The sequence below is a fragment of the Xenopus tropicalis genome, chromosome 9 (genome assembly GCF_000004195.4).
Source record: "Xenopus tropicalis strain Nigerian chromosome 9, UCB_Xtro_10.0, whole genome shotgun sequence".
Lineage (NCBI taxonomy): Eukaryota > Metazoa > Chordata > Amphibia > Anura > Pipidae > Xenopus > Xenopus tropicalis.
Genome location: NC_030685.2, coordinates 44498493 through 44522645, shown reverse-complemented (window position 1 = coordinate 44522645; position 24153 = coordinate 44498493). Strand labels below are relative to the sequence as shown.

Sequence of the window (24153 nt, the reverse complement as noted above, 5' to 3'; positions counted from 1 at the left end):
AAATAGGGCAATAAGCTGACAGGCCCTCTGCAAGATCCAATGGCTTTACTTCTTCTATCTAGACTTGCTAAAATTGAAGTCAGTTGCTGTAATGCTTGAGAGGATTTCCAGCCTGCCTTGTAATAGTTCTCGAAAACCTCTTAGTACATACCACAATGCACTGATGAGCAGCTCTCCGATACTATCAAATGCCTCAGTCCCATTGGATAGATGGATTAGTCTGTGATTTTTTTGGGCAAATGAATAGCAGACTGGAGCTCTGCAGCTCTGAAAAACACGGTACATTTTTGTCATTTTTCACAATCCACTTAGTTGTTTTACCTATAATATGGACTTGTGCAATCTTGTTGGTCTGATGGACAGACTTGTGACTTTTTGTAAAGATGGCAGGCTAGCACCTTCAAAAACCTCTTGGTGCATGTATTGTTGCATTTGTCTGTACCCTATGGATTTGTCAGATTTCTAGGCTGTTATAGAGAGCTATTATTAATTTCCTGTTTTTTATATTGTGCCAACATATTTCCACACTGCTTTACAAAGATTATTTATCATTGTGTTCACACACACTATGGTCAATTTAGCCAGAAGTCAATTAAACTGCTGTATGTTTTTGGAGTGCTGGAGAAAATCCAGGCAGACACAGGGAGAACTGGGATTGAACTCAGGGGCTCAGTGCTGCAAGGCAGAAGTGCTACTCACTGAGCCACCTTCTTTGTTATATAGACATTATTATTATATACATTTAATTTGTGTTAATTAAATGTATATAAATGTATGTAATTTGCCCATCAAGGTCATGCCCTCCAAATGATCCCCAAGTGTAATATATACTTATATATATATATATATATATATATATATATACACACACACACATACATAAATACAGGTATCGGGCCCCTTATTATCCAGAAGGTTTCGAATTATGGAAAGGTCATCTCCCATAGACTCCATTTTAATCAAATAATTCACATTTTTACAAATGGTTTCCTTTTTCTCTGTAATAATAAAACAGTACCTTGTACTTGATCCCAACTAAGATATAAATAATCCTTGTTAGAGCCAAAATAATACTACTGAGTTTAAATACAGTTAAAATATTTTTTTTAGTAGACTTAGGGTAGGAGATCCAAATTACAGTAAGACACCATAACCGGAAGACCCCAGGTCCCGAGCATTCTGGATAACAGGCCCCATACCTGTATATAGGTAGAAGCAGCAGCTCCTTTCACACAGATAAGAGACAGGTACACAGGGTTTCAAACTGAAGTGAGGGGGGCATATAGTTTATCAGATAAGGAGCTTCCATTGTTACAAGGGAAACAGACTAATTTTCACCTTAGCTCTAACTGTCCTTTAGCTAATGTAAGCATCAGAGGAAGAAGTAGTAATCTCCGCTGCATGCTGGCTAATGCGCGTAGCTTGTCGGGAAAAATAGGGGAACTGCAGGCTATTGCATGTATTGAAAATTATGACTTAATTGGTATCACTGAGACCTGGTGGGATGGGGGATGCGACTGGGCTGTGAATTTGGATGGGTATACGCTTTTTAGGAGGGACAGAGGGATTAAAAAGGGTGGAGGGGTTTGTCTTTATGTAAAGTCAGATTTAAAGCCATGTAATAAAGACATTACAAATGAAAATGTTGAATCTCTTTGGGTAGAAATTTCAGTAGGGCTGAAGGTCACAAAGAAAATGATCATTGGTGTATGCTATAAACCACCCCGTATAGATGAGGGGGATGAGTCCCAGCTACTTTTGCAAATGGAGGAGGCTTCAAAATTGGGTCAAGTTGTTATTATGGGGGACTTTAATTATCCGGACATTGACTGGAGTAATGGGGTGGCTAAGTCAGAAAAAGCTAGTAGGTTTGTAAATATGCTAAATGACAACTTTTTATTTCAGGCGGTTCAAGAACCTACTTGGAATGAGTCTATTTTGGACCTGGTAATATCTAATAATACTGAACTTATCTCTAACATTTGTGTGGGTGAGCATTTGGGGAACAGTGATCACAACATGGTCTCCTTTGAGATAATGCTGCAGAGACAGCTCTATAAGGGAGTAACTAAAACGCTCAATTTTAGACGTGCAGACTTTGCCAGTTTAAGGGCATCTCTGCAATGTGTCAACTGGGAAAGGCTTTTCATGGGGTTAGACACAGAAGGAAAATGGAACATCTTTAAAACATTGCTTTTCAGGTATACACAACAGTATATTCCCCTTGTAAGCAAGGAGAGGCATCGCAAAGCAAAACCTTTATGGCTGAATAAAAGAGTTAAGGTCGAGGTTGGTAATAAAAAACGTGCTTTTAAAGCATTCAAGTTAGCTGGGACAGTGGAAACTTTCATCAGGTACAAGGAAGCAAATAAAGCATGCAAAAAAGCTATCAAGCAAGCTAAAATAGAGATGGAAAGGGATATTGCAGCAAGGAGTAAAAAGAATCCAAAATTATTTTTTAATTATGTGAATAGTAAAAAAATTAAGCAAGAAGGGGTGGGAACTTTATTATCACGGGGGGGTACGTTGGTTGATGAGAACGGGGAAAAAGCAGAAATTTTGAACTCTTATTTTTCATCTGTCTATACATCTGAGGAGCCAGATAATGAAGGCTTCCCTTTTAATATACCCAGTGCTAGTAATTTAGCTACTGACGCGTGGGTCACTCAGGAGGAAATTCAAAAGAGACTTGAACATGTAAAGGTAAACAAAGGTCCAGGACCGGATGGGATTCATCCCAGGGTATTAAATGAGCTGAGCGCTGTGATTGCCAAGCCTCTTCACATAATTTTTCAGGATTCGTTGAGGTTTGGCATGGTGCCGAGAGACTGGCGGATTGCTAATGTGGTGCCATTATTTAAAAAGGGATCTCGTTCTCAGCCTGAAAACTATAGGCCTGTTAGTCTGACATCAGTAGTAGGAAAACTTTTGGAAGGGGTAATAAGGGATAGGATAGTTGAATACATTGCAGTTCACAATACTATTAGTTTGTGCCAGCATGGTTTTATGCGTAACAGATCTTGCCAGACTAAATTAGTTGCCTTTTATGAGGAGGTGAGCAGGAACCTTGATGCTGGAATGGCAGTTGATGTCATCTACTTAGATTTTGCTAAAGCGTTTGATACAGTACCTCACAGAAGGTTAATGATCAAATTGAGGAATATTGGCCTAGAACATAATATTTGTAATTGGATAGAAAACTGGCTGAAGGATAGAGTACAAAGAATGGTGGTAAATGGAACATTTTCTAATTGGGCCAGTGTGCTTAGTGGAGTACCGCAGGGGTCAGTCCTTGGTCCTTTGCTTTTTAACTTGTTTATTAATGACCTGGAGGTGGGCATAGAGAGTACTGTTTCTATTTTTGCTGATGACACTAAATTGTGCAAAACTATAAGTTCCATGCAGGATGCTGCCGCTTTGCAGAGCGATTTGACAAAATTGGAAAACTGGGCAGCAAACTGGAAAATGAGGTTCAATGTTGACAAGTGCAAATTATGCACTTTGGTAGGAATAATATAAACGCGAACTATCTACTGAATGGTAGTGTGTTGGGGGTTTCCTTAATGGAGAAGGATCTAGGGGTTTTTGTAGATCACAAGTTGTCCAATTCCAGGCAGTGTCATTCTGTGGCTACTACAGCAAAAAAGTGCTGTCTTGTATAAAAAAGGGCATTGACTCAAGGGATGAGAACATATTTTTGCCACTTTATAGGTCCCTGGTAAGGCCTCACCTTGAGTATGCAGTGCAGTTTTGGGCTCCAGTCCTTAAGAAGGATATTAATGAGCTGGAGAGAGTGCAGAGACGTGCAACTAAACTGGTAAAGGGGATGGAAGATTTAAGCTATGAGGTTAGACTGTCGAGGTTGGGGTTGTTTTCTCTGGAAAAGAGGCGCTTGCGAGGGGACATGATTACTCTGTACAAGTACATTAGAGGGGATTATAGGCAGTTGGGGGATGTTCTTTTTTCCCATAAAAACAATCAGCGCACCAGAGGTCACCCCTATAGATTAGAGGAACGGAGCTTCCATTTGAAGCAGCGTAGGTGGTTTTTCACGGTGAGGGCAGTGAGGTTGTGGAATGCCCTTCCTAGTGATGTGGTAATGGCAGACTCTGTTAATGCCTTTAAGAGGGGCCTGGATGAGTTTTTGAACAAGCAGAATATCCAAGGCTATTGTGATACTAATATCTACAGTTAGTATTACTGGTTGTATATATATATAGTTTATGTATGTGAGTGTATAGATTGGTTAGTATAGGTTGTGTGCTGGGTTTACTCGGATGGGTTGAACTTGATGGACAATGGTCTTTTTTCAACCCTATGTAACTATGTAACTATCTGGTGCGTGAATTTATTTAACACAACAACTGAAAGTTCATACAGCAGATATCCCAATAACAAGCAGGATTGCCAGAAAAGAAACTGTCCTTCTCTGGGGACACACACAGCCACACTTGGGCATTTTAAACCAACATAAATAAATGCAGTATACACTCACAGTCTTTTGTAGGATCCCTGTGCTTTCTCAGAAAAAGCAGCAGCACCTCAGACTCAAGTATTTAGGGCAGTAGATAGTAACTGGTCCTTGCTAGTAGGAAATCCACCTCTTGTGAATAAAGATTCCTCAGACTAAGGGGTAACTGTGCCACAAACAGTTCTTGTCTCAAACACACTTTTCCAAGCAGGATAAATTTTACACTGCAGCTCCAGTTGCTCACCTCTCTGCCAGAACAGAGCAGAAAGACACTACTCTTGGAGCATCTTTTAACTACAGGTGAGGCTAATCAGCTGTCACAGCTGCACAGACCTCAATTGCACAGCCCTCTGTGCTGCTTCATAGAGGATTGGAGGAGAGATATACCATACCTCCCAACATTTGAAAAATGAAAAGAGGGACAAAAAGATTTGGCGCACACAGCGCAGCAAATGTTTTTGACAACGCCCACTTTAGTGGCCACATCCCAATTACCACCCATTTTTTTTTTAAAAATACTCCTTTTATATAGTTGAAATGGTGGGATCAAACGCAAATGTGCTGTACCCTCATACTGTACTACCTAAGGAAAACAATATAGCAACTCCTACATATAAAATACAAATATAGAGAGAAGGCAGTGAGTTATAACTATGTACCAGTTTTGCCCCCCCATACACAGTGCCCCCAATTGCCCCCATAGACAGTACCCCCCATACATAGGGCCCCCAAATGCCCCATAGACAGTACCCCTCATACACCATACACGGATACATGCTCCTCCTTCTTCAGCGGCTTCTGCTTCTTATGCGGTCCTTGTGCGGTGGTGGCAGGCCCTTTTATAAGGTTGTACCCCATGCGTACGTGTGACGTCAATACGTACGGGGCGCAACCTTATAAAAGGGGCTGTCGCCGCCGCACAAGGAGCCACATTAGGAGCAGAAGCCGCAGGAGCTAGGACATCCCGCTGTCAGGGATAGTTCAATGAATGTCTCGCATTTTTGTAATCTATTACGGAAATGCAGGACATTCATGGAACTATGCGGGACAGTGGGATGCACTATTAAAACTGGGACTGTCCCGCGGAAAGCAGGACAGTTGGGGTGTATGATATACCTTCCTTTTATGATTTTTCCAACCAGGCTACAATATATATACAGTCATAGCCAAAATTGTTGGCACCCCAGAAATTTTTCCAGAAAATCAAGTATTTCTCACAGAAAAGTATTGCACATGTTTTGCTATACAGATGTTTATTCCCTTTGTGTGTATTGGAACAGAACAAAAAAGGGAGGAAAAAAATCAAAGTGGACATAATGTTACACAAAACCCCAAAAATGGGCTGGACAAAATTTATGCAGAACTCGGAGAAGATTTGCAGGGCAGTCACAGAAACGTTTTTTTTTTTTTTAAGGTGCCAAAGCAGGTTTGGGGAGGCTTAGCCTCCCCTAGCCTTATTGAAAATCCGCCTATGGTTACTGCAATACTTTTCTGTGAGAAAAATTTCAGGGGTGCCAACAATTTCGGCCATGACTGTATATACATACATACATACATATACACCGTGTTCCGTGTTGATGTAAATAACAGTTAGCATAATTCTCATGTTATCAACTATTAAGAGTACAATTCAAATTTTATTGAACAAACCTCCTAATGATAACAGTATTTATTTTAAGAATAAAAAACTTACAATGCACTGTTCCAAATTATTATGCACAGTAAGTTTCAAAACACTTTATAGGTTGTAAAGAACTGAAAATTGTCATTTGTTGTGTTTGCAGCATATTTACTGAAATCAAAAGCTATATTTCAATCAAACTTTTAACAACATTTTAACTTTTAAACATTGTAACAGGTCATGTTACATTTTAACATAGGACCCATTATTTGATAGCAACTTCACAAGTCTTGCATCTATTGAACTTGTGAGTTTTTGGACAGTTTCTGCTTGAATTTGTTTGCAAGATGTCAGAATAGCCTCCCAGAGCTGCTGTTGTAAACTGCCTCCCACCCTCATAGTTCTTTTGCTCCAAAGGTTCTCAATAGGATTGAGGTCAGGGGAGGATGGAGGAGACACCATGACTTTCTCTCCTTTTATCCCTATAGCAGCCACTGATGCAGAGGTATTCTTTGCAGCATGAGATGGTGCATTGTCATGCATGAAGATGATTTTTTTTATGGAAAGCATAGTTCTTCCTTCTTTACCAGGGAAGAAAGACAGTGGCCTTCCAACAGCCATCCACTACTCCATCCATCTGGACCATCCAGGGTTGCATGGCACTTATCAGTGAACAGGACTGTTTGAAAATTATTCTTCATGTATTTCTCTGCCCAATGCAGCCATTTCTGCTTGTGAGCATTGGTTATTGGTGGCCGAATAGAAGGTTTATGCACAGTTGCAAGACTCTGGAGGAATCTACACCTTGATTTCCGTGGGACTCCAGAGGCACCAGCATCATAATTGAGTGCACACAATTCAAAAATAAAAATGTACTTTATTCCATTGTGTGTAGACAACATTTAGGAAAGATTTTGAGATTTTACCTAAGACAATGACAGTATTTAAAAAATAATCTTGTTGCAAAGAAATAGAGCTGCATCACCAAAATCTCTTAAAACCACATTTATTTAATCTTCATACAATGAGACCTGGGTGTATGCCATTAATCATAGGCTAATCAATCAGGTTTATGTAGTCTTGTAAAGCACAATACAGGGGCCTGATCAAAAACAATATGTCTCAAACTTACATACTGGTGTAGAATAGTGTTGAATAGTGACATCTAGTAACGTCTTTAGAGACAGAATTCACAATTAAAATAAAATTAATTGTGCTTTAACAAAAAATCTATTGCCAAGATTAAAAAAGTGATTAAATCATGAGTCACTTTTAACCCTTTAATTGCCCCAGGATGTAGAATCTACATCCTGTGTATAAAAGTACTTAAGTTCCATAGGACATAGATTCTACGTTCTGCTGCACTTCCGGGTTTGGGAGCGGAGGGTTTTGTTCCAAAGCCCCTAGTCAACGAGCACATGTTGGGAACGAGTGGCCCCTGGGGCGCGGTTGCCCAGGGGCCCCATATGAAAAGCCAAACACGTACATTCTACGTGTCTGGCTTTTCACTCCCTTCCTCTGCTCCCCCCCCCCCTTTCTGTCCCGCCCACTCACCAGACCCGATGAAGAAGAGGTCTGCTGCTGTCCCTGCGTCTCTCCTGTGATCTCCAGCTTCTTCTGCCAGATACGCACACAAACACACAATCAAACACTTATTACACTAATACACACTTATAGTTACAAACACACACATACATTTTTGGGGGGGTTCACACATTTACAGCACTTACAGCACTCACACTTACTTGCACACACACACACAAAACATTTTGCCTAGTGTACATACACACTTACTTTTTTTATCGCATCTTTTTTTTTTCATGCCTGAAAAAATGATTTATTGCAATTGCGGATAGCGTATTCACTAATCGCACTGCGCAATACCTTTTGTGTATTATTTTGGTGTTATTAAATTTTCTGGGATTTTGGAGCATTTTTAGTCATTTTATTGCAATTTTAGCCATTTTATTGCATTTTCAGTTATACATAGTTGTTGTTTGCTTGACTGTCTGTAAAAGTAATTTGCCCAAGCCAAAATACTCAAACTCTGATTCTGACTGCAGATATCACTAGGAAAAAAAACCCATTGATTTTAGTGATTTTTGGGGGATTTTAGCAATTTTATTGCATTTCACATTGATCTCCTACTAACCGGCCTCCCGGACTCCCACCTCTCTCCCCTGCAATCAATTTTAAACACTGCTGCCAGGATCCTCCTGCTCTCTCCTAAGAGGGAACCTGTTCAGCCTCAATTAAACTTGCATGGTTGCCTATTAAGCAAAGGATAGCTTACAAAATCCTTCTGCTAACATTCAAAGCCCTTCACTCCTCTGCTCCTCACTACATTACTTCACTGGTCTCCCTGCACGTTCCTGGTCGTCTCCTCCGCTCCTCCCAGAGCGTCCGTCTTTTTACACCATCCACACCCACTGCGCTCTCTCATCTTAAACCTTTCTATCTTGCTGCTCCTTACCTCTGGAACTCTATCCCTGAATGCCTCCGTAGGGAACACTCACCCACTCTCTTTAAGAAAAAGCTCAGCTGTTACCTTCTGGAGCACTAAGACATTATCTTGCCTAGTCCTGCGCTTAATGGCAAATGCCCATACCTAGTGCACTCTTACCTTCCGGTTTGTGCCTGTATGTTACCAAACCACTTAGATTGTAAGCTCTACGGGGCAGGGACCTCCTTCCTACTGTGTCTCATACCACATAGTTACATAGTTACATAGTTACATAGGGTTGAAAAAAGACCTGTGTCCATCAAGTTCAACCCATCCAAGTAAACCCAGCACACCTAACCCACACCTACCAATCTATACACTCACATACATAAACTATAAATACAACCACTAGTACTAACTGTAGATATTAGTATCACAATAGCCTTGGATATTCTGATTGATCAAGAACTCATCCAGGCCCCTCTTAAAGGCATTAACAGAATCTGCCATTACCACATCACTAGGAAGGGCATTCCATAACCTCACTGCCCTCACCGTGAAAAACCACCTACGCTGCTTCAAATGGAAACTCCTTTCCTCTAATCTAAAGGGGTGACCTCTGGTGCGTTGATTGTTTTTATGGGAAAAAAGAACATCCCCCAACTGCCTATAATCCCCTCTAATGTACTTGTACAGAGTAATCATGTCCCCTCGCAAGCGCCTCTTTTCCAGAGAAAACAACCCCAACCTCGACAGTCTCACCTCATAGTTTAAATCTTCCATCCCCTTAACCAGTTTAGTTGCACGTCTCTGCACTCTCTCCAGCTCATTAATATCCTTCTTAAGGACTGGAGCCCAAAACTGCACTGCATACTCAAGGTGAGGCCTTACCAGGGACCTATAAAGGGGCAAAATTATGTTCTCATCCCTTGAGTCAATGCCCTTTTTTATACAAGACAGCACTTTATTTGCTTTAGTAGCCACAGAATGACACTGCCTGGAATTAGACAACTTGTTATCAACAAAAACCCCTAGATCCTTCTCCATTAAGGATACCCCCAATACACTACCATTCAGTAGATAGTTTGCGTTTATATTATTTCTACCAAAGTGCATAACTTTGCACTTATCAACATTGAACCTCATTTTCCAGTTTGCTGCCCAGTTATCTAATTTTGTCAAATCGCTCTGCAAAGCGGCAGCATCCTGCATGGAACTTATAGTTTTGCACAATTTAGTGTCATCAGCAAAAATAGAAACAATACTGTCTATGCCCACCTCCAGGTCATTAATAAACAAGTTAAACAGCAAAGGCCCAAGGACTGACCCCTGCGGTACTCCACTAACCACACTGGTCCAATTAGAAAATGTTCCATTTACAACCACTCTTTGTACTCTATCCTTCAGCCAGTTCTCTATCCAATTACAAATATTATGTTCTAGGCCAATATTCCTTAATTTGATCATTAACCTTCTGTGAGGTACTGTATCAAACGCTTTAGCAAAATCTAAGTAGATGACATCAACTGCCATTCCAGCATCAAGGTTCCTACTCACCTCCTCATAAAAGGCAACTAAATTAGTCTGGCAAGATCTGTTACGCATAAAACCATGCTGGCACAAACTAATAGTATTGTGAACTGCAATGTATTCAAGTACCCTATCCCTTATTACCCCTTCCAAAAGTTTTCCTACTACTGATGTCAGACTAACAGGCCTATAGTTTTCAGGCTGAGAACGGGATCCCTTTTTAAATAACGGCACCACATTAGCAATCCGCCAGTCTCTTGGCACCATGCCAGACCTCAATGAATCCTGAAAAATTAAGTGAAGAGGTTTGGCAATCACAGCGCTCAGCTCATTTAATACCCTGGGATGAATCCCATCCGGCCCTGGACCTTTGTTTACCTTTACATGTTCAAGTCTCTTTTGAATTTCCTCCCGAGTGACCCATGCGTCAGTAGCTAAATTACTAGAACTGGGCATATTACAAGGGAAGCCTTCATTATCTGGCTCCTCAGATGTATAGACAGATGAAAAATAAGAGTTCAAAATTTCAGCTTTTTCCCCGTTTTCATCAACCAACGTACCCCCCCGTGATAATAAAGTTCCCACCCCTTCTTGCTTCATTTTTTTACTATTCACATAATTAAAAAATAATTTTGGATTCTTTTTACTCCTAGCTGCAATATCCCTTTCCATCTCTATTTTAGCTTGCCTGATAGCTTTTTTGCATGCTTTATTTGCTTCCTTGTACCTGATGAAAGTTTCCGCTGTCCCAGCTAACTTGAATGCCCTAAAAGCACGTTTTTTCTTACCAACCTCGACAATAACACTTTTATTCAGCCATAAAGGTTTCGCTTTGCGATGCCTCTCCTTGCTTACTAGGGGGATATACTGTTGTGTATACCTACAAAGCAATGTTTTAAAGATGTTCCATTTTCCTTCTGTGTCTAACCCCATGAAAAGCCTTTCCCAGTTGACACATTGCAGAGATGCCCTTATACATGGCACATATATATATATATATATATATATATATATATATATATATATATATATAGTTCAAAAAATCGGCACTCACCAAACAAAAACGCCAATGACCGGGTGCTAACCATATAATAGTATAAAGTCTCGCAGAAAGCACTCCAAGGGAATATAAATATCAAAAAAGTTTATTTAGACACACATGTCTGCGCGTTTCGATCTATACCAGATCGTCATCAGGACAATGTGAAGGAAGTGAGGTGCATAGTTAAATACTAACATGATCCAATCAGTGAACACATAGAATAAAACCAAATTAACCCCATATGTGCGTGTATGAAGTTTAAAAGTTAAATACCGTTACTAAAACTATAACAATGTCTACCCTCTAAAGTGCATAGAATCACCCAATTTCATGCGTTCAAATCATAGAACGTCTTGTAAATATTATTGTAATAATAATGTCCCACAGGGAGCTATAGTTGTGAAAAACAAAAAATCAAATGAATATCAAAAATCCTATGATATGAAAGTATAAAAATCAGTGCCAAAAAGAATCTAAACTATTATTCTACCTCAAGAATAAAAATTAAATATAACAAACAATAAATTCAAACTCTCAAAAAATGCCATATCATAGACGAGTGGCATATTAGAAAGTGACCTAGTGCAAAGTGACATAATATAAAGTGACATAATAATACAATGAGAGAGTCTTCAAACATCATAACATTAAAATCATGTACGTAAAAACAAAGGAAATCTGTGTTATCAAAACAGGAGTATTACTTTTAAGACCAAGTACGTAATTTGATAGTGTTGGCACTCATAGTATCACCATAGTGGGTATAAATTCACCTAAACATATATATAGCAGGAAAGTCCCAACTCTTACATATCTTTAAATATAAAAAATCTTAGATGTAAAAAATCTATTTAGTGGGGCCAAATGAGTTCATATTAATCTTTGAAAAGCAAAGATATGACAAAAAACATTAAAGGTCATCCCACCCAGTTTGCAATTATTATACGACCCCTCATATATAATAAATAATGGTAAATTGAAGCTCAAGGATCATTTCAAAGATCAGGTGCCAACACAGAGAGAGAAGTTTCGCCCAGTGAGCACATTTGATCCCCCGAATACAGCTACTTCTATTAGAACATTCACTAAAAAGGTGCAAATGGAAAGCAATGAAATAATTGGGAAGTCCAGGAAGTTCTTTTCGAACCTAAATAAATCTGAAAGGGAGGCTATTAATACGTTGCGGAATGATAAACAACTTATAATACGCCCTGCTGACAAGGGAGGGGCGATTGTACTTTTGGATTTGAGGTATTATAGGCGTGAGCTATCACAACAGCTCTCTGACCTGTTGGTGTATACAAAACTGACAGGTGACCCTACCCTGCAATTTAAGCTTAAGCTTGATATTGAACTAGAGCGTGCTAAGACAGCTGGATGGATTAATGAGACTTGCTGTGAGTTTCTAATGACACAATTTCCGAAGTGCCCTATCATTTATACCGTCCCCAAGGTACACAAGGACCCCCTTACTCCTCCGGGTCGCCCCATCATATCAGCTAGAGGGTCTCTCTTCTCCAATGTGGCGACATATCTTGATAGTTTCTTGCAACCGTTATGTACCCGTATGAGATCATATTTGGCAGACACCTCAGCGTTATTAGATTGTTAGTAACACTTGATGTGCGGAATTTATACACCATTATCCCCTTAGACGAGGGGGTGGCCGCATGTAGGCATGCACTGGTAAATGGACATAAGGGTGCTCCACCTGCTGAGTTTTTGACTTCTTTGTTATATCTTGTTCTGACATGCAATTATTTTAGGTTTGAGCAGACCTTTTTTCTACAACAGACTGGCACGGCGATGGGCTCCAATGTGGCCCCCTCATACGCAAATTTGTATATGGATTCATTTGAGTGCAATTATATTTTCTCTAAATATGCAGACAATTTGCTTTTGTATCTTAGATATATCGATGATATTTTTATTATTTGGCGTGGGGCCACATTGGAGTCGAGTCGTTTGTTGCCAGCCTAAATGCTCTACCCACTCCAGTGAAATTTACCCTTAATTACAATGCGGATACTATTGATTTCTTAGATGTCAGGATTTTCCGTTCTCCTGATGGCATTGGGACCACACTATTTCGTAAAGATACAGATAGGAACACTGTCCTCCATGCACATAGTTTTCATCCACCGGCTGTGATTAGGTCCATTCCCTACACGCAATTTTTAAGAGTGTTCAGGATTAACACTAACTTTGCAACTGCATTACAGCAAGCTAATGAAATGCGTGATCGTTTTATTGAGAGGGGCTATGCCCTGGAATTTCTGAACACTGAGTTGGAGAAAGCAAAGATGAACATCTTGAGTGGACACTCGAAGGTTAAATGCATGGATTCCCATACAGACCGTATGGTTTTTGTAAGTGATTTTATTCCTGCAAGTCAAGAGGTTAATGTGACAATTAAGAAGAATTGGTCTATTCTACAATTAGACTCTGGTCTACCATTTACCCAAATGCCACCTCCCGTATGTGCCTACCGACGGGGGCGTTCTTTGAGGGATATGTTAATGATAACTGATTTGGAACCTGAAAAGCCAGTAACATGGCTGAGGACAGGTAAATTGGGATGCTATAGATGTGGCAACTGTAAGACCTGTGGATGTTTGATCACGGGGACCACGTTTGCCCACCCACACACGGGGAAAAAATATTCGATCCGATACAGGTTGAGCTGCACATCTGAATATGTTATATATTGCATCATGTGCCCCTGTGGCCTTTATTATATAGGGAGATGTATCACCACGTTCTGATTACGGATGAATAACCATAGATCTGTGATCCGTTCTGCCTTGACGTCAGGTAACTCTGACAGCCCATTGGCGAGACATTTTATGCAACAGAAACACTCAGTGCCAATGCTGAGAGCTATGCTGATTGACCACATTCCCCCTCTGATACGTGGGGGGGATAGATCTAAATTTCTTCTACAGAGAGAGGCTCAGTGGATCCGTAGATTGGATACCATCGCCCCAAGGGGTTTAAACGAGTTATTCTCACTCTCCTGTTTTTTTTTAATCAACTTAGGGGACTACGGACTTTAATGTGATCGAACAGCGTATGTCATAAGATATTTATAACCTCTGTTCTCTGACACCTCCATGATTCTCCTTATGCATTTCAGCCAACTGTGGCTTTTTGGACTATGTTGGCCTCTTTTGACATTACATAAGCGGGACTTAATCTCAACCATTATTTATTATTTATTATATATGAGGGGTCGTATAATAATTGCAAACTGGGTGGGATGACCTTTAATGTTTTTTGCCATATCTTTGCTTTTCAAAGATTAATATGAACTCATTTGGCCCCACTAAATAGATTTTTTACATCTAAGATTTTTTATATTTTAAGATATGTAAGAGTTGGGACTTTCCTGCTATATATATGTTTAGGTGAATTTATACCCACTATGGTGATACTATGAGTGCCAACACTATCAAATTACGTACTTGGTCTTAAAAGTAATACTCCTGTTTTGATAACACAGATTTCCTTTGTTTTTACGTACATGATTTTAATGTTATGATGTTTGAAGACTCTCTCATTGTATTATTATGTCACTTTATATTATGTCACTTTGCACTAGGTCACTTTCTACTCGTCTATGATATGGCATTTTTTGAGATTTTGAATTTATTGTTTGTTATATTTAATTTTTATTCTTGAGGTAGAATAATAGTTTAGATTCTTTTTGGCACTGATTTTTATACTTTCATATCATAGGATTTTTGATATTCATTAGATTTTTTGTTTTTCACAACTATAGCTCCCTGTGGGACATTATTATTACATTATTATTACAATAATATTTACAAGACGTTCTATGATTTGAATGCATGAAATTGGGTGATTCTATGCACTTTAGAGGGTAGACATTGTTATAGTTTTAGTAACGGTATTTAACTTTTAAACATACACGCACATATGGGGTTAATTTGGTTTTATTCTATTCTACTGATTGGATCATGTTAGTATTTAACTATGCACCTCACTTCCTTCACATTGTGCTGATGACGATCTGGTATAGATCTAAACGCGTAGACATGTGTGTCTAAATAAACTTTTTTGATTTTTATATTCCCTTGGAGTGCTTTCTGCGAGACTTATATATATATATATTTATTGTATTTATTTATTATATCACTTGTCCTCTCTGTAATTTTGTATTCTGTAAGACTGTACAGCGCTGCGTACCCTTGTGGCGCTTTATAAATAAAGTTATACATACATACATACATACATCTGTTACTTGTCTTTGCAAATGGAGATTTTGTCTGCTGTATTTCAATTTGGCTTCCTCTGTACCCCACATAGTTTGGTAAATCTATGCATATTGGGCATCAAACTGTTCAGTAGACCCCTGGTGTTCATATTTAGAGTGTTTTATGTTGGTGCATTACCAAATGTGGGGGTACATAGTGGGGAAAAATGCAAACTTTGTGATGATTTTCAGAAATGTTATAAAAAACATTCTGTTTAGCATAGCTTTGTAGTTTGCAGTAGAAAGATGTATTTACCCATTTTTGTTTTGTCAGAATGTGTATTTTTGGAAAATATATGGTTTTCCAGGGTCTCTGTGCTGTTAGGGGGTCTTATGGCACATAATACACATACCGGGTGCAAAAAATGCATGAGCCGGAGCGTCATTTGTGAAAATTCATATGCACTATTTTTATTTGGGTGCCCCTGTATGCCATATAGTTTGGCAAAGCTATGCATATAGGGCATTAAACTGTTCAGTAGACCCCTTGCGTTCATATTTAGAATGTTTAATGTTGATACATTACAAAATGTGGGGGTACATAATGGGGTAAAATGCAAGCTTTGTGACAATTTTCAGAAATGTCATAAAAATTGTTATGTTTAGCATAGCTTTGTAGTTTGGTAGTTTGCAATAGAAAGAAGTATTTACCCATTTTGTTTTGTTAGAATGTGTACTTTCGGAAAATGTATGGTTTTCTAGGGTCTCCGTACTGTTAAGGGGTCTTATGGCACATAATACACATGTCAGTAGCTTATATTGCAGCGCATTCACTATGTATGCACTAACTTCCTTTTGGGGTTTCTAAATGCCAGATACTTAAGTAATCCTATGCACAATTGGCATCAGTTCAGTGGACCCTTGGCTTTCACGTTTAGTATGTGTTTTCTTGGTATCTAATGCTATGTGGGACATAAGTGCTTGAAAGTGTAAGGTTTGATGCAATTTTCAGGTATTTTTTAATGAAAAGCGGCAATTTTGGGAAAGCATTGCGACTCTGTAGTTTGGAGTAGAAAGATATGGGTGCCCATTTTGAATTCACCTGAATGTGTACTTTCCAAAAATATATGGTTTTATGGGGTCAGTGTATTTTTTTGTGTTTTTACCCCACAGAAAATGCAGTAAATGTGTTGAATTTTCAGTAGCTAAAGAGATCTCCGGGGCAATTTGTACGCACAAACTTTTTTGGGGTCTCTAAATGCCAGATACATTGGTGATCGTATGCACAATGGGCATCAAACTGTTCAGTGGACCCTTGTAGGATGTGTTTTCTTGGTATCTAATGTTATGTGGGAGATATGATGCTTGAAAGTGGAAGATTGAGGCGATTTTTCATAATTTTTTATAGAAACTGCAAAATTCAGAAAAACATTGCTGTTTGGCACTTAGGAGTTTGAAGACTTACCGTATATACTTGAGTATAAGCCGAGTTTCTCAGCCCCAAAAATGTGCTAAAAAAGGCACCCTCGGCTTATACTCGAGTATATACCCACCCATCCCAAGAGACCCCCCGCGGCCGAACCCAGCGAACCCAAGTTTATCAGGCAAAGCTGCTGAGTAAAACTGAGCAGAGAGCACAGAACTGGTTTATAGTTACCCCATAAGCGCAGATTTTCAGAGCTCACACACACGCTAGCTAGCACGTCCACGGGGTAGGAGAATGGGGAGGTGCGCAACAAACGTCAGCGCGTTACATCTTTCCTGTATAGTATTTTTTAATATGGCGAAGACTTACGATTATTTGTTTAAACTGCTACTTATCAGCGATTTTGGGGTCGGGAAGACGTGTGTGTTATTTAGGTTTTCAGAAGATGCCTTCAGTTCAACCTTTATATCCACTATAAGTGAGTCAGGGTTGTCAGGTGGGGAGCAACTGGTGGGAGAAGGGGATGGAACAGGGGATGAGTGCTGGGGTTTTTTTTGTGGGTATACATACTTAGTATGGGTATGCCAGTCTGAATATACGTTAATACCAAGGGAGGCATTCTTCTATTGTCTGTCTCTGTAGCATATATTATTGTACATTCAGCATATCTTTCTTATTTTATAACTGTACGTGTCATTATACAGTAATATAATTCCAATAGTGTTACATTATTTGTTTTTACCTGAGATTAAAATCTGTAGTGCTGATGTATGTCTAAAGAATATGATGAAAATTTTCCAGCAGTTCCTATGGGGTTTATAAAGCGCTAGTGTATATATATGGGCAAAAGGGAGAACATCTCAATGAATACACACACATTAAGCTAAAATAAATATCAAATTATAATTTTTTCTTTTTTTTTTGTATTTTGAAATCTTGTTCCAGAAGAACTCAGGCATATTTGGAAAGCTCAGGTTCTCCTGAAAAAAAACAGTTTGCCTACCTAAACTTACCCCCCCCCCACTAAATGGCCCTAAAATGAGAGAGCACAGAATGTTTACAAAACCACTGGCACTGAGGGGAACCAAAATGTAAAATTCTGCTGGCACTTAAAGGGCTAACCAATGAGGTGAGGTCACGAACCCGGTAGTGAGGAACGTACTGCTGGCAGTGTGTGTTTGGCGCTCTAATTAAAGAAGGTATTTATACGTTGCTTGAGTTACAATGTACCAGAATTCCCCTCGACAAAGGCTTTTCCCAGAAACTTTGGGGCAGGCTCATTTTGGCCATGGTATTCGCTCTCTTACTGTTTTTTTCATGTTACACCCATCTGGTGGTATGTATTATATGTGATTAATTGTATTGTAATGTATTGTAATGTAGTAATATTGTGCTGTTTTGTGACACTTTTAAAAATACGCTTTATAAAGATAATTTTCTTTTGATAATACCACTGCTTTATTTGAGTGCAATCTTTCTTTGATTTAATCACAGGATTTATCTGCCAGTCTTTCCGAAAGAGGCTACCTACTAGAGCTGATTAAGAATGCATATAGAAAAGTCAGATCTAGGCATAGTAGTGACCTTCTTCAAAAAACAATAATAAGAATAAAAATAACGATAGTAACATTTTCTGATACTATTCAAAACAAAAATGTGAAAAAAAATGTATTGTTACACAATTTAGTGAGGATTACAGTCAGATTTGTTTGTCAAAATTTCTTCCCATTTTGTTTAACACAGTACTGAAAAATGCCTATAGAGATTTATTAGTTCCATGACAAGCTCCTACCTTGGGATTTATGTTAGCTCTTAGCTAGCGATGAGTGAATTTTTTCACCAGGCATGGATTGGCAGCAAAATGCAGCATTTCGCCATCTGTAAAAGGTGGCATAATTTTGCCACAGAAAATCCATGGTTGCGTCTAAAAAGTCATGGTTGCATCATTTTTTGGCAAAGCAAAACGGGACAGATTCACTCATCACTACTCTAAGCTTAATAACAACACCTTCTACTAGAAACCCAATTTGGCTTTCTTTCAAAGATACCTTTAAATGTAATTCTACACGATGTAAGGCTTGTGGTGTTCTAACTAGTGATGATTGAAACTGCAAAAAAATTCATGAAACAGTGAAAAATTCCAGACGTAAACTTTTTTTTATCATCGCACATCAAAAGTTTTGTTGTGAATCTGACTTTTGATGCGCAAATTAAAGGAAGTTAAAGTATTAACCCAAACACATTTTTGCTCAAAAATAGCAAAATAATTAGGAAACAAGTGACAGTGACTTTTTTGTAATTGAGAAATCTATTTATTTATATATTTTTTTTAAATCTACCTTCCACTTCTGCCCTTAACTCATCAACTAAATCTGGGTGCCATCTCTTCACATCACTCCAGATACATTCACATTGAACTGATGCCTCAGTGGCACCGCAGCCTCTCTATAATTCCCCTTTTCAGTGCCTGAATACCGGGGTCCCTATAAGGATATTGTCATACCCCTCCCGATGTAGGAACGTTATAAGTAGTGCAGCTGCTGCTTGTTCAGATTGTCATCCGGTGTAAAGGCAGGGCACTCCGTATTTATACTGGTGCCAACCATTTTTGACACGTGTATGACATGCGCGCAAGCGCCTATTTTTACAATTCTGCTATTGAATCAGCAGAAAGACTTTTAGAAAATGACAGAACCCACAACATAAAAAATTTGACAATATTGCAGTAGCAACAACATTATTAGGAGCCTAAACAGACCCCGAAACCAGAGAAAATATTATGATATTGCAGCAGCTGGAACATAATTAGACCCCCCCAAACGAGAAGAAATTTGACTATATTGCGGCAGCAGCAGGAAGATTATTAGGAAATGACAGACCCCATGTCAGAAGAAATTTGACGATATTGCGGAAGCAATAGCAGCAACAGTAACAGGAGCCTTAACAGGCCTCAACCAGTAAAAAAATTGTCTGACAATGCAGCAGTATTACACACCATTCTGAACCAAAAAGTCAAAATTCATATAGCCAATGGCACAGAGGCCAGGCAATGCATATCAACACAATCTTGCACAAGCTAGCTGGCCTGAATGCACAACTGGTGTGCCAATGCAAAAACCACCAGGAAAAGCTCAGCAACCACAAGCATTCAGGGACAAGAAGCCACAACAGCAAGGACCCGCAGCCATGCAAGCAAAGGGCCAACCAAAACCCCTGGGTGCATGAGTCAAAGGCCACAACAAGGGCCCATGACCACTCAATTTCGTAGGACAACACAAGTGCCAAAGGCAATGGCAAGGACCAGCACCACACAAGACCAAAGCAGGCAAGATCAAGGGCTAGTGGCCAAATGAACCAAGGTCACCAAGACCACCCAGAGCCCACGGCCATGCCCAGCAGACCCACCAGCGGACGCGGAGAAATCTCCATAGAGAAACATATGAGTAATACTGTAAAAAGCACAGTACACCTGTCTGCCCTGAGGATTCAGGCTCACAATAAAACTTAAAATGTCAAAGACCCAAAGGAAAACAAGCTCCTTACCAGATAGCACTGGCTTGGTGGAAAAATGCGAATCCCCGTTAGAACCCCGAGAAGGTTGCTTATAGGGAACATGCACATAATATAACAATACTGCTAGAGCAGCACAACCCCCAACCAGTGCTGGAAGTGCCTGGTAAAATAAGGAGCACAAATACCTGCTGTGTCAGGCTCAGGATAAAAAGCTAGCAAAAGTTAGCAAAGTGCCCCAGCAATACACAAGCAGCTAACCAGAAAGCATTGCTTGTCAGCAGAATGCAAACTACAGTAAAAGCCTGGGGAAGGCTGCTGATTGTGAGCACACAATATGAGAGAGGAAGGAGATACCATACTGCTGCAGCAGTGCAACACCAAACAGCTATAGAAGCACCTGGTGTAATAAAGAGCACAATACCCACTGTGTCCGCACAGAGGCTCATAATAACACATAAGAAATTATAAGCAAAAAAAGCACATGCACCTTACCAGATGGAAGTGAACGTCTGCAGGATGGGACCTCCAACAAGAACCCTGACTGCTTTTAGCTGAGGGATGTAATTAGTGTAATTGGATGTAATTAGTATGCAAGCTTCCCAGTGCACTGAGTGTTACGACACATAGTGGAAACTGAGGAATCATACTCACCGAATTCAAGCTAGGCTGAAACTAGCCCATATCCATACCCATGACCCTTAAATCAATCATTTCACAGGGCAGGAGTCCTTAAAGCCTCGCAAAAAAAAAAAAAAAAGTGAGGAGGGAGATCCTACCTACCTGTCCGGTAGGACAAAAGATAACAGTGGTGAGGAGGAAGTCAGGTGGTCTTATAGGGCAGGATTTGTTTTAATTGGCTTGGTATAGGTCCTACCTCCTGAGGGGGAGGGGTGATGCTACCCATGTGTACTGACATGGAGGGACGCAGAAGAAGATGAAACCTTTCTGTATATGGATTGCAATTGTACTCCAAGGATCTGTTAGAAATGAAAATGTGTCATATGATTGCCATCTAGGAGCGTGTACCAATATGCCCCAGTGGGGACATTATGAGCCTTGTGTTAGGAATGTTGGCAACTTACATTAGTTCATCGGACATCCAGATCTTGGTGAATTTAGATCTGTTCATGGTGGTGAAGATTCAACTTGATTTGGTGTGGTATCACTGGAGGGTTTGTCTGGGTATACAAATCTGCTCCACTCATCTAGAGGTGGGAGGCCCAGGTAGCAGGAGAAAGAAGCTGCGTTGTATGTCCTCCCATTTTTATGTGCCAGCAATATGAATTAAAATTCCAAATTGCAGGGAATATTCTTTTCTCTCAAAGTTGCACAACTACTACAGCGTTCGAGTACTGTAGTGTAGGCCAAATCTTAGTAAATCTCAATAGTATCGCCTTCTAACGGTACTGCCTTAATTTCTCTGGTCTTACAGAGAATTTCTCCTTGGTTGTGAAATTATGGAAAGCATGTAAAACATTTTTTGTCTCATTAGGATGTCCTCCAGTTACCCAGTGTAATCTATCAATTAGTATTTCTATTACCCAGTAGTTGGGTAAATAGGTTGGTCCAAATTAGTCTCAGTTCAGCGTTAGCAGCATCGTTGGGAACTCCGCTGTTAATTTTCTTTTGCCAGTTTTATTGTTCTCCTTACAAGAAGAAGTTTTGCTTAATTGCAGCCTTAGGGGATATAGTATAGTATAGTATAAGCCCTAGGTTTTGGTGCCTCCTTAGGTCCCACCTTTCTTTTCTTTTTAACCATAAAAATGCATAATAAATCTATGATTGCATTAAAGCAAAAAATGACATTAAAACATATTGTTATTATGACTCTGATCATGGTAAACACGTGTCTTTCCATATTTATTTATAAATACCTTAAAACAGATGACATAAAAAGACCCTCTTGCATATTTACCAAATACTAAATATTCATTTCCAATCTGATGTAAGAAATGGCTTCAGTTCTATATTTATATTCATCCCATTTGGTACAGCTGTGTCTAACATAAATATCAATATAGCAAGAATAAAAGGTAAGATTAAAATTGACTGACTGAATATCATACTCCATAGTAAAGTGTATTTCATAGGGACAGTCATTCATATAATTAAAATAAAAAAAAACAGACCTCTTCCATCTTTCTATCCCATACCATAATAACATTATCAGTGTAGAAAATAAAATCACTGTCATCATACCCCCCCCCCCGTCCCGCTTTTAATAGTGCATCCCCCTGTCCTGGATAGTTCAATGAATGTCCAGCATTTCCTGTAAATTCCACTTCAAGAAAAACCTCATTTGTGTAAAATGGAAAGTGGTTTATTGGAGGTGTCTCCCAAAGTGGATGTGGCCTAATATTTGCTGTGGCACACTACCATAACCCCTCCCCCCCACGCTCTGTTCCTGGATTTCAGTCTAAAAATCTGGTAAACTTATCCTATACTACATTGCAAATTTTGGCAATTGCATCCCGACTGTCACATATGTATGCTGTACTTATGTCGATTGACAATATCATTTTAGCCCTGTGAGATGTGATTTTAATCCTTGTTGGATATAAAATGAGAAGCCCCTTGGGATACCACTGCACCTTCTCTGATGAAGTGTCCAATGATGCAAAACGTATTAGAAGGGAGGAGCTCAGTGACCATAGAGCACTAAGATACCTCTGTCCTTGTGCCCCAAATAAATGTTTAATGTGTAAACTGCCTACTATTGTATTACTATGACAGAAGACCTATTTATTGTGCAAAGGAAGGGCATTATGTGATCCAAGACAAAGGTCAATGATCATGTTCCATCTATTAAAAGGAGTGGCTATAAAATACGAGTATTATAATATGAAAGCTTCTTGACTGCAGCTTTTTATACTGTGGCAGCAAAGGAGTTAAATACTATGCTGTCTTTCTCCTGTTTCTTAGAAAAGAGATACTGAGACTTGTGTAATGTCCTTAAGGGGTTGGGCTTGTAGTTTTAAAACCATTGGTTGTAATTTTTTATGCATAGTTGTATACTATGAGAAAGGTGCATGCAGCTGTTCTGAAGTATTAGTTTGTTGGATAACTTTGTAAGAATCTTCAATGCCCTGGAGAATCATGTTGCTATTTACAGTTTTGCAAAGTCTAGTTTTCTTAGAGCACAGAAGATGTTGAAGTAAATGGGTATGAGTGCAGGTAAAAACTTGACTGAATATGCATTTGTCTCCTGAGTAAATAGAACAGCTTATCCAAAGTATATAGCTATTGCAGACCTGAAAATATAAACTGTATTTAAGCATGTTTCTTTTAGACATTTTGGGCAAATGCATTCTAGGTACGAATACTAAAATGCCTTAATGAAATAAATAAGTTTTTGGGTCCCCAGAGTGCAGCATGTAGTGCTGAACAAATTTTTTTGGCAGGCAAAATGACTGCTATATATATATTTATACAGTGTATATATACATACACACATTGGAACAAGGACAAAGGACAGCACCCCTATAAAGAATTGTGAAACAAAAATGTAAATGCAAAAAAAGAAAGGTTTATTACTTGGCGTTATTTTTGTTCAGCAGGGAGTGGATCTTCCTCTTTGGCCTGCATTTGTTAACTCAGGTGGATGTACCACTGAGCCTGGGATCAAGAAGGCCCCAGTAAAACTGTGCTGCCCTAGAGGACCTTTACTTCTAGTGAAGTCGGGAGCAGGGACACAGGAACCCTGGTCAGTTCTTGTTATAGGACTTTCTAGGAAAGTGAGTCAGATAAGCAAGAGCTAACAATGGCAGTTTCTTTCCTCCAACCAGGGGAGACAAGCAGGGAGTATTCTCCTAACAAGTTCTGCTGCCTTAGTGAAGAGACTGCAGTAGTTACAGGCATAGAATTCTCCCTGATCCAAGTTTGCTGTATGGG

General features: G+C 39.3%; 1 protein-coding gene across 8 annotated transcripts in view; it reads right to left on the bottom strand.

Annotated features, from left to right (window-relative positions):
* The window catches only part of tmeff2 (transmembrane protein with EGF like and two follistatin like domains 2), a 303915-nt gene that overhangs the window by 88131 nt on the left and 191631 nt on the right, over positions 1 to 24153 (bottom strand). For 2 of the 8 annotated variants that reach the window (XR_001171749.3, NM_001097223.2), the window contains one exon: positions 152 to 267. The exons of 5 other annotated variants lie outside the window; for them this stretch is intronic. The gene's annotated coding sequence lies outside the window, so the exon portion shown is untranslated. Of the gene's footprint in view, positions 1 to 151; positions 268 to 24153 lie in introns of those variants that run through there. One more of the 8 variants, XR_004220348.1, reaches the window with a different exon arrangement.